The sequence below is a fragment of the Acipenser ruthenus genome, chromosome 35 (assembly GCF_902713425.1).
Source record: "Acipenser ruthenus chromosome 35, fAciRut3.2 maternal haplotype, whole genome shotgun sequence".
Lineage (NCBI taxonomy): Eukaryota > Metazoa > Chordata > Actinopteri > Acipenseriformes > Acipenseridae > Acipenser > Acipenser ruthenus.
In genome coordinates, this window is record NC_081223.1 from 7,893,546 (window position 1) to 7,903,846 (window position 10,301).

The 10,301-nt window shown below is 37.1% G+C and overlaps 3 non-coding genes across 3 annotated transcripts; 2 read left to right on the forward strand and 1 right to left on the reverse strand.

Moving 5' to 3' along the window:
* Window positions 1-6,804: 6,804 nt before the first annotated feature.
* On the reverse strand, window positions 6,805-7,015 carry LOC131705593 (small nucleolar RNA U3). The gene has a single exon (XR_009310541.1). It is a non-coding gene; the product is annotated as a small nucleolar RNA U3 (small nucleolar RNA).
* Window positions 7,016-7,154: 139 nt separating this feature from the next.
* On the forward strand, window positions 7,155-7,227 carry trnav-uac (transfer RNA valine (anticodon UAC)). Its single transcript has one exon. It is a non-coding gene; the product is annotated as a tRNA-Val (tRNA).
* A 3,000-nt stretch (window positions 7,228-10,227) lies between these two features.
* Window positions 10,228-10,301, forward strand: trnan-guu (transfer RNA asparagine (anticodon GUU)). Its single transcript has one exon. It is a non-coding gene; the product is annotated as a tRNA-Asn (tRNA).

A 10,301-nucleotide genomic window follows, 5' to 3' on the forward strand; every position in this document is an offset into this window, starting at 1 on the left:
AGTTTTTATTGAAATTTACGCAGTTTAATGTGTCAATGTACTCTGAAATTAAAGCATAGAACAAATAAACAATTGGAGATAAAAAAGAAATCATGGAATCGTTTTGTTTAACAAAATTTAATCTAAATTTTTGACTCATCAAAGTAGCCACCTTTTGCAGATATAACAGCCGAACACACTCGTGGCATTCTTTCTACAATGGAAATCAAATATTGTTCGGAAAGTTCTTCCCAACACTGTTGCAGAAGTTCCCACAAATGTGTTGCACTTGTAGGTTGCTTTGCTTTCACCCTTCTGTCCAGTTCATCCCAAACCAGCTCGATGGGGTTTAAGTCTGGAGACTGTGCTGGCCATTCCATGATTTGAAGCCTACCGTCTTGTTCTTTTCTTCTAAGGTAGTTCTGACATAGCCTGGAGGTATGTTTTGGGTCATTATCTTGCTGTAGGATGAACCACTGACCAACTAGGCGTATACCAGAGGGTATTGCATGGCGCTGCAAAATGCTGTGGTAGCAGTTTTGGTTCAGGGTGCCACTCACTCTGTGCAAGTCGCCGACTCTGGATCCAGCAAAAGAGCCCCAGACCATCACGCTTCCTCCTCCATGTTTGACAGTTGGTGTCACACACCGAGGAACCATCCTTTCGCCTACTCGACGGCGTACAAAAACCCTGCGTGATGAACCGAAGATTTCAAATTTTGATTCATCGGTCCATAAGACCTTCTTCCAGTCTTCAGTAGTCCACTGGCGGTGCTTCATGGCCCAGGCAAGCCTCTTTTTCTTATTTTGCCATCTTAGCAATGGCTTTCTTACTGCCACTCGACCTGTCAAATCTGCAGCTCGAAGTCTTCTCTTCACAGTTGAAACTGAGACTTGCTTACTTTGACCAGTGTTAAGCTGTGCTTGAAGCTGTTGTCCTGTGAGCCACCTATCACGTAAGCTGTTGACTCTCAGAAACTTGTCTTCTGATTCTGTTGTGGCTTTGGGTCTGCCAGACCTCTTCCTGTCAGAGTTTCCTCCAGTTTCCAAGTGCCTTTTGATGGTGTAGGAAACTGTACTCACTGACACCTTGGCTTTCTTTGCAATTTCTCTAAAGGAAAGACCTACACTTTTAAGGGTTATAATGGACTGTCTGTCTTTGTTAATTGCCTTTTTCTCGCCATTATGAGAGCAATATACTACTTCCTGCAGTACAATACTGTCCAAATAATGCTTAAGAGGGTGTAGTAACACAGTCTGTTCCAACACTGCTTTTATACAGACAGAGGGTTTGTAAGTAATCAACAAAAGTTCGGACACCTATAGGAATTATTAGCATCAACTTTCAAGGCTTAATTTACTTCCATTGCTGCAGAACAGCTGTAAGTTGTTAACCCATTACTTGTTCCCTGAAAAAGGCCTTTTTGTATAACTCTGAAATGTACATTATTTTTCAGTTTTTGGTAACCTAAACTCTTTTTTTTTTAACCTCTGGCAGTTTACCGCTTACCTTTGTACCATTTCAGGTTATTCACTGGACTTGAACTGCTTAAATTTCAATAAAAACTAGAAAAATGGGGGTGTTCTAAAACTTTTGTCCGGTAGTGTGTGTGTGTGTGTGTGTGTGTATATATATATATATATATATATATATATATATATATATATAGACATGCTCAAATTTGTTGGTACCCCTCCACAAAAAATAAAGAATCCACAATTTTCTCTGAAATAACTTGAAACTGACAAAAGTAATTGGCATCCACCATTGTTTATTCCATATTTAATAGAAATCAGACTTTGCTTTTTTATTTTTTATTCAACATAATATTGTAAATAATAAAACAAATGAAAATGGCATGGACAAAAATGATGGGACCGCTAACCTAATATTTTGTTGCACAACCTTTAGAGGCAATCACTGCAATCAAACATTTTCTGTAGCTCTCAATGAGACTTCTGCACCTGTTAACAGGTAGTTTGGCCCACTCTTCCTGAACAAACTGCTCCAGCTGTCTCAGGTTTGATGGGTGCCTTCTCCAGACTGCAAGTTTCAGCTCTTTCCATAGATGTTCGATAGGATTCAGATCAGGACTCATAGAAGGCCACTTCAGAAAAGTCCAATGTTTTGTTCTTATCCATTCTTGGGTGCTTTTAGCTGTGTGTTTTGGGTCATTATCCTGTTGGAGAACCCATGACCTGCGACTGAGACAGAACTTTCTGACACTGGGCAGTACGTTTCGCTCCAGAATGCCTTGATAGTCTTGAGATTTCATTGTGCCCTGCACAGATTCAAGGCACCCTTTGCCAGGCGCAGCAAAGCAGCCCCAAAACATAACCGAGCCTCCTCCATGTTTCACTGTAGGTATGGTGTTCTTTTCTTTGAAAGCTTCATTTTTTCGTCTGTGAACATAGAGCTGATGTGACTTGCCAAAAAGCTCCAGTTTTGACTCATCTGTCCAAAGGACATTCTTCCAGAAGGATTGTGGCTTGTCAATATGCATTTTAGCAAATTCCAGTCTGGCTTTTTTATGTTTTTCTGTCAAAAGTGGAGTCCTCCTGGGTCTTCTTCCATGGAGCCCACTTTCACACAAAAAGCGACGGATGGTGCGATTACAAACTGACGTACCTTCACCTTGGAGTTCAGCTTGTATCTCTTTGGCAGTTATCCTTGGTTCTTTTTCTACCATTCGCACTATCCTTCTGTTCAATCTGGGGTCGATTTTCCTCTTGCGGCCGCGCCCAGGGAGGTTGGCTACAGTTCCATGGACCTTAAACTTCTTAATAATATTTGCAACTGTTGTCACAGGAACATCAAGCTGCTTGGAGATGGTCTTGTATCCTTTACCTTTACCATGCTTGTCTATTATTTTCTTTCTGATCTCCTCAGACAACTCTCTGCTTTCTCTGGTCCATGTTCAGTGTGGTGCACACAATGATACCAAACAGCACAGTGACTACTTTTCTCCATTTAAATAGTCTGAATGACTGATTACAAGATTGGAGACATGTGTGCTACTAATTAAATAAACTAATTAGTTTGAAATATCACTATAATCCAATTATGTATTATCTTTTCTAAGGGGTACCAACAAATGAGTCCAGGCCATTTTAGAATATCTTTGTAGAATAAGCAATCATTCATCTCTTTTCACAGCTTCTTTGCTTTATTCTATGACATACCAAAGGCATGCAAGTATACATGATAAAATAGCTTTTAATTTCATTACTTTTGAGGAGGAATGAAGCATTATTTCAATGATCTGTAAGGGTACCAACAAATTTAAAATCTTCTGGAATCAACATGCGCAGGTATGTCTCCACTTTAAGTAATGTATGTTTTATAGCAGTTGTTAAACAAGGTCAAAATGCAGTTTAATTTTTTCAGTTTTTTTTATTAAAGTTCTAGTGTGAATTTTTATTTTATATCTTGCGTATTGCATTACAGTTCATTCTATTTAGAGGTTGAATGCTCAAATTTTTCTAATAGAATACTCGAAAACCTAATTATTCGAAATTCCCACCCCTACCACAAAGGGAACAAAAATAGTATATTTGTTAATGTTAAAACAAACACTCTTTAAGTGCTATATATTGTATTGTATTGTAGCTAAAACGGATTGGACAAAAGTATGGTTCCTCAGAATAAAAAAAGTAATATTGGTTGAGGTGGTTGTATATGAGCAACACTGCAAAACATCTATTATATATATGCAGTAATTAATTGATGAATTAATTAATTAAGTAGTATCATCATTATATATATATTTTGTATTTTATTTTTTAGAAATGTCAGACTCGAATACAGGGGGTCCCTCTTTCATCAGCATCGGAGGAGGAGAAAAAAGAAGATAAGTGTCTTTAAAGTGTTCCCTGTGGAAGTCACTGTGATGAGCACGGAAGAATCTGAGGAGGAAGATAATCCCTTTAATGAAGGAGAAAAAATATCTGTGAAGGTAATTTGACCACGAAAATGGGAGTCACAAAAATTTAAAGAGGGGGAAAAAAGCATGTGATGCTGCATTTGGCATTCTGAAAAAAAGGGAAATCCAAACTTCCTTGCAAAAGAGGAACATTTTCAAATTACAAAAGACCAGATTTGCCTGCTGAGTTTTCATGGTTGATTAAAGATTAACATGGGTGAAATTTAAAGGACACGATTTAAAGTTATAACAGATTTGGGAAGAGATATCTTACATGGTTTTGACTCCCATTTTGTGAATTGTGTTTTTCTTATTGTTATTATTATTATTATTATTATTATTATTATTATTATTTATATGGTTCCTTATCACATTATTCCTAAGATCAAGATCCTGAGAAGAATGATCTTGTGATCTCGACATAACAAAGACATTTTCAATGTCCTCAATGAGCCACTGTAAATAAATAAATAAATAAAAGGCCTACTGGAAAACTAAATATGTTGTATGCTGTTATCTATGCTTGCATATTTAATAATAAAAACAAATGCTTAAAAAAACTTGTTTGGTATTAATTTAAAAGTTGCCTAACTGTTTTAGCTAACTTTACAAAAGGTATTGTATTCTTATATGGCTTATTTTCTTTGTTTGCAAACTAGTGTAAATACTTCAGGTTTAATGATACTGCATTAAATAAAGAACATTAGCAAGACCTTTCATTGTAACTTTAAACAGATTAAATCAAACGTCTTGCAAGTCGAGTAACTTTGCTATGTAGAATACAAAAACGGGGGGTTAAAATTTGGCAAATTTAATGGCTATGTGCACAGCTGTTTACAGAGGTAATGCAAAAAAAACAGGTTAAAATGGTATGTGTAAACCATTCACAAAGACAGGCTTACAACATTTTAAACTTAATGTCCAAAAGGGCATGCTGTGGAAATAAGTTTGTATCACTTTGTAAACCTGACGAAAAAATACTGTTTACAATTCAAGTTATGCAAACCATTCTAAACTATACATTTGCAAAGGTTTACATAGTTTGTAAACCATTATTTTACTAATGTGCACACCTGAGGTCCAAATGGACTAAAAGACCTCCATTATGTTCTTGGTCTAGTAAACCATTTGTAAAAATAAAGTTTACAATAGATTTGCAACATGTGCAAACCTTGCAAACTTTAAGTTTGTTTAGTTTTACAATAGGTTTACACCATTTGTAAACCATTTTTTTCGTGCAGTGCAGCAGACACAGTTGGCCCCCAGGCCCGGGGTTGGGAACCACCGATCTAACGGATTTCCAGGTTCGTGATTTGAAGGCTGGACCTGCAAAGGTTCAAGAGCGCCCTCTTTTGGAAATACCAGTATCTTGGATGGGCACACAGAATAGATAATTGGCTGCCCAAAAATAGCATGCTAGTATCAGATTGTAAATCCTATATGAAAACATACCTATCTTTAATTTTGCATTTAATGCAAATTATTAGCAAACGGCATTTATAAATAAAATAAAATACCTTTAAGTGCGTTGCTCTGGCTGGTCGGTTTATGTAGTTAAAATTATTTATTTATTTTTATTTTTTTAGTAAATCATAAAAACAAAATAGCATACACTTAATATATTCAGTAATACAGTATTGCTTTAAGACAACTGGATAAAACAGCACCAGACACTACAGCACAATGCATACCAATAGGCTTTATATGGAGACGAGCCTTCAGCTCCTACCGAGAAGACAAAGAACACTTTGAGCCGAGTTCTTGCTTCAGAGTGAATCGTGGATTTCCTGAAGAAGTGGGTACAGAGACACTGTACCCGAGATATTTCCTGCACAAACTAAGTAAATATAACATCATCCTGTATGATATCTTGGAGGGAGCTATAACAAAAGAGAAAGGATCAAAACTCACCCTCTTTTCCTCTTCATGCACATCATTGCGCCCCGGAGAGATCTTAATAAATTCCAATTGCTCAATATACCGAGATCACTGGATAAAAGGTAGGTAAGTTATTAGTTGTGTTATTATATATATATATATATATATATATATATATATAGTATGTGTATATATGTGTGTGTATATATATATATATATATATATATATATGTGTATGTATAGTATATATATATATATATATATATATATATATATATATATATATATATATATATATATATACACACACACACAACGCGATGGTTTAGCATATTTTGCCTAGAATAATATTCAATATAATATTTTTGAAAATATTATAAAGATAAAGTAGTATACAGTTTGAAAACATTAGAAGCTGTTCAAGGACGCACATTTTAATGACTAGTCAACCAGCTAAAAACCATTATTTGATTTTCCTGTCTTTATTTTTAACAAAGACAGTAACGTTTGCAGACAGCATGTTAGTGTTCTGGTCAGCGAGAAGTACGGAATAACTGTTTGCACTGTTCCGTGTTTGTTTTCAGCTCATTGAAAGATGATATTCTACAATGGCATTTATCCATTTTACCCTCAACAAAGGACGCCCTTCATCTTCAGCCTCAGCCAGCTCATAGTCATGCTGGTGTTTTTAGTCCTTGCTTGCAGTTTCCTTGTTATACTAACAGTCATTTCTAATATGAAAATACTGTTTCCAGCTAAACCGCCACATGCACCAAAATGTGAGTGTAACAGATTATTTTGCTCCAGTTTCCGACTGCAAATGCATGTAATAAACTTCTCTTCCACTAGGCGTCACCTAAAACACAAAATCCACTGTTATTTCATATTAATAACCCACACTTAAACTAGATAATATATCCTATCTTAATGAAACTTTCTTTTGTAATACATATCACATATCACGATGCTAACAAATCTAAAACGCTTTTTTAAATCTTTTGTTTACCATTTATAAAATGTCGTGAACCACTCAGCCTGTTTTCTTCCTCCACCCTCAAAAGAGAGCGGAACGTTCATCAATGATCAACAACAGCTACAGTGAAGTAGCTTTCAAGACCCGCTTCACGCTCAGAAGAAAACACTGTAACTCCTCATTATGGTTAGCGAGACCAGACACTTTAGAAACGCATTTCACTAGAAACAAACTATAGAAATGATCCCTGAAAGTATAGTCTTAACAAATATGTGGGTAAAACAACTTCCCTACTCCCGGCATGACGGTGTCTGATTCGGTTTCCTTTCTAGTTCATCACTTGTTCATAGTAATGTTAATAATTGCCAATGCGTTTCAAACACAAAATTCACATTCTGACAAGGTTCCATAGTGTAGTGGTCATCACGTCTGCTTTACACGCAGAAGGCCCTGGGTTCGATCCCCAGTGGAGCCATTTCACTTTGTTTTTACAATATGACTCCCTGGTCAAGACAAGGTAGTTCTGGGTTTGGCCGATCATTAGATTGTGGATGTAAGGTCTCTGGTCCCATCGTAGAAGCAAGATAGTTTATTCACAAAAAATACATACACTTTTATTAATGCTTCTTTTGTTGGTAAATTAACCCAATACATTATTGCATTCTGCCACGTAATTAGACGAGCAAAGCCCCTTTGTGCCAGTGCGCATTCAGAGGAGACGCGCTGAGAGAATCCGTCATTTTTGTCACTCAGTACTGCCAGCTTTCCCTCGTTGGTGATATATTGGTCAGCATAGCTGCTTTCCAAGTAATTGACCCGAGACGATTCCCAGCCAGTACAACTGTGTTTATGCCCACGTTTCAAATAATAAACATTATAAAAGCAAATCGCATTGTTTTATGTTTTCTTTACTTTTAAGTTGAGAATCAAACACACTTCCGACAACTTCATAGCACTGCTGACTACGAACAAATGTTGAGTCGGCTGTTTCCTATAACCCTGGTGATACCGAGTGTTTTCCTAGTATCAACATCGGAATTAGCATGTGTTTGGCATGCTTGCTGTGCACTCTAGCATTGCATAACAAGCATGAACTATGGCAGGACTTCGTGGCGCAACGGTAGCGCGTCTGACTCCAGAGCAGTAGGTTGCGTGTTCAAATCACGTCGAGGTCAAGGCTTTCTTTGTTTCTATTCCACACTATTTAATTTTTTTAATGTGTTTGCAAATACTAGTTTGGAAGAAATTTTAAGTACAGCAAGTAATAATTGATACCTTTAAGCTTAACAGACCTTTAAGAATTAACAACGAAGACATAAAAAGGTACACGACACCAACAGAGTTCAAGCCCATCACCTTAACCACTTAGTGCAACGTGCCAAGATCTATAAACACAGACCACATAAATCAAAGACCAAGAACAAATACACACACACTTTTAAATAAAACTGACAAAACCACAATCCCTGGTTTAGGAGGCCAGTGCCTTATCCTTTAGGTGACTTTCAGATGGAGATTATTATTATTATTATTACTTATTTCTTAGCGACTTACAATTGTTACAACATATCACATTATTCAGATATCAAATTATTTTTACATACAATTAAACATTTATACAGTTGGGTTTTTACTGGAGCAATCTAGGTAAAGTACCTTGCTCAAGGGTACAACAGCAGTGTCCCCCACTGGGGATTGAACCCACAACCCTCCGGTCAAGAGTCCAGAGCCCTAACCACTACTCCACACTGCTGGATAGCAGTCAGCGTGACAATACACGACCAGAGGAATAAATGTGTTCATTTTACTATAAAAGATTGTTTCAATGAAATCAACAGCTGATACCAAACTCTTGTCAGCACTCAATACCATTTTAATTTCCATTTTAAATCGGACTAAAATAGCGTTCCTAACACAGATTGCATTTTTGTTGTAAACAGACTACATGTTGAAGTCACTGAAATATTGTGTCCAAACATGTGTTATTTAACTTGACTGTTTTAATATTCCAAATAACATATTACTTTGAAAAACATCTCCGTTGGCCACTGGATCGTGGTCTCAGGATCTATTACTGGAAGTAGCTTACATGAGAAATGCCCTCGTTTAACATGCTAGGATGATCGACTTCGGCATTCTCCAACTGCTGTTTACATTTTCTAACACGTTATGAGGACGAATACAAAGTTTGACAATTTCCTTGTAAGTGGCGATAAGCACAATTCTTTTCAACGTCCTGTCCCTGCCTATTGGCTGAGCGTCGCAGAACAAGCAGGGGCGGCACATTCAAATATCAAACTGTACAGTCAGACACGGAGCATTTAGCGTGTTTCCAAACAATCCGCTAGTAACAGATATAATCTCAAAGCGCTATAATTTATTTCAGCTCTTATGAAAGATCACAGAAAACATGATAATCCTAGCTCTTGATTTAATCCCTCAGGTTGTACCGTATGGAGATAAAGATCCATTTTGATTCACATTGCAATAGTTTTTGATCGAGATTACCACCATTGTGATCTTGAAATATGTTTTTGTATGCTACAAAATTTAAGAAGGCAGTGTATATTTTAGCACTACTACAAGACCATGTACGGAATTAAAACGAATGGACTAAAGAATGGTAATTGTTTTCTAACAATTTTTTAATTGGATTAAAACAAACAAGATTATCCATAAACTAATGTTCACAGAAAATGAACATAAAAAGAGAATATTGACAAAAGCTGCCGCTAAGCACTGTGGTTGAAAGTGAAAACGTAACCGCCTAACATTTTTTCCACTAGAAAGCAGAATTGCAGAAACGTTAATCTGTTAACGAGAGAGACTGCGGTTGCATATACACACAGTTCGTTTTTAATAAAACATTGACGAAACCACAATCCCTGGTTTAGGAGGCCAGTGCCTTATCCTTTAGGTGACTGCGGCACTTTCATATGGATAGTAGTCAGCCTGACAATACACGACCAGAGGGAAGAAAGCAGTGGTTTCCCTGTCATTCCATTGCCATATTACATTGTGCATGTTCAGAGTATGCGGGAATCCTGAAAACAGCATTGTAATATGTGAACAAATCAATCACTGAATTTAATTAACACATGGATTAACCGCTATTAACTGTTACATGTGTTAATTAACTTGCAAAGCAAACGTTTTAGAGTGACTTGTCAGCACTGTGCTTGCATCCAGAGCGCGTCTGCAGATGAAAATAAAAATACGGCTAAAAACAAAACAGTATTCGGTTCAACAGAGACAGTCAGTAGTTTAAAGACAAATAAGTTAAATACTCCGTGTCTATCTGTGTAGTTTGAATTTTGAATGTGCTACCATAATGGATTACATAGACTTTCCTGCCCCGTGTTGCTTTCTTCTTAGATGTGGTCTCAGGTTCGGCTGAGTTCTGCTCCCTCGCTCACGTTCTGCAGCATCTCGCCTTGCCAATCACTCCCGTATGCTTTGGCGGTCTAACAGTTTGGTCTCTGTGGCGCAATCGGTTAGCGCGTTCGGCTGTTAACCGAAAGGTTGGTGGTTCAAGCCCACCCAGGGACG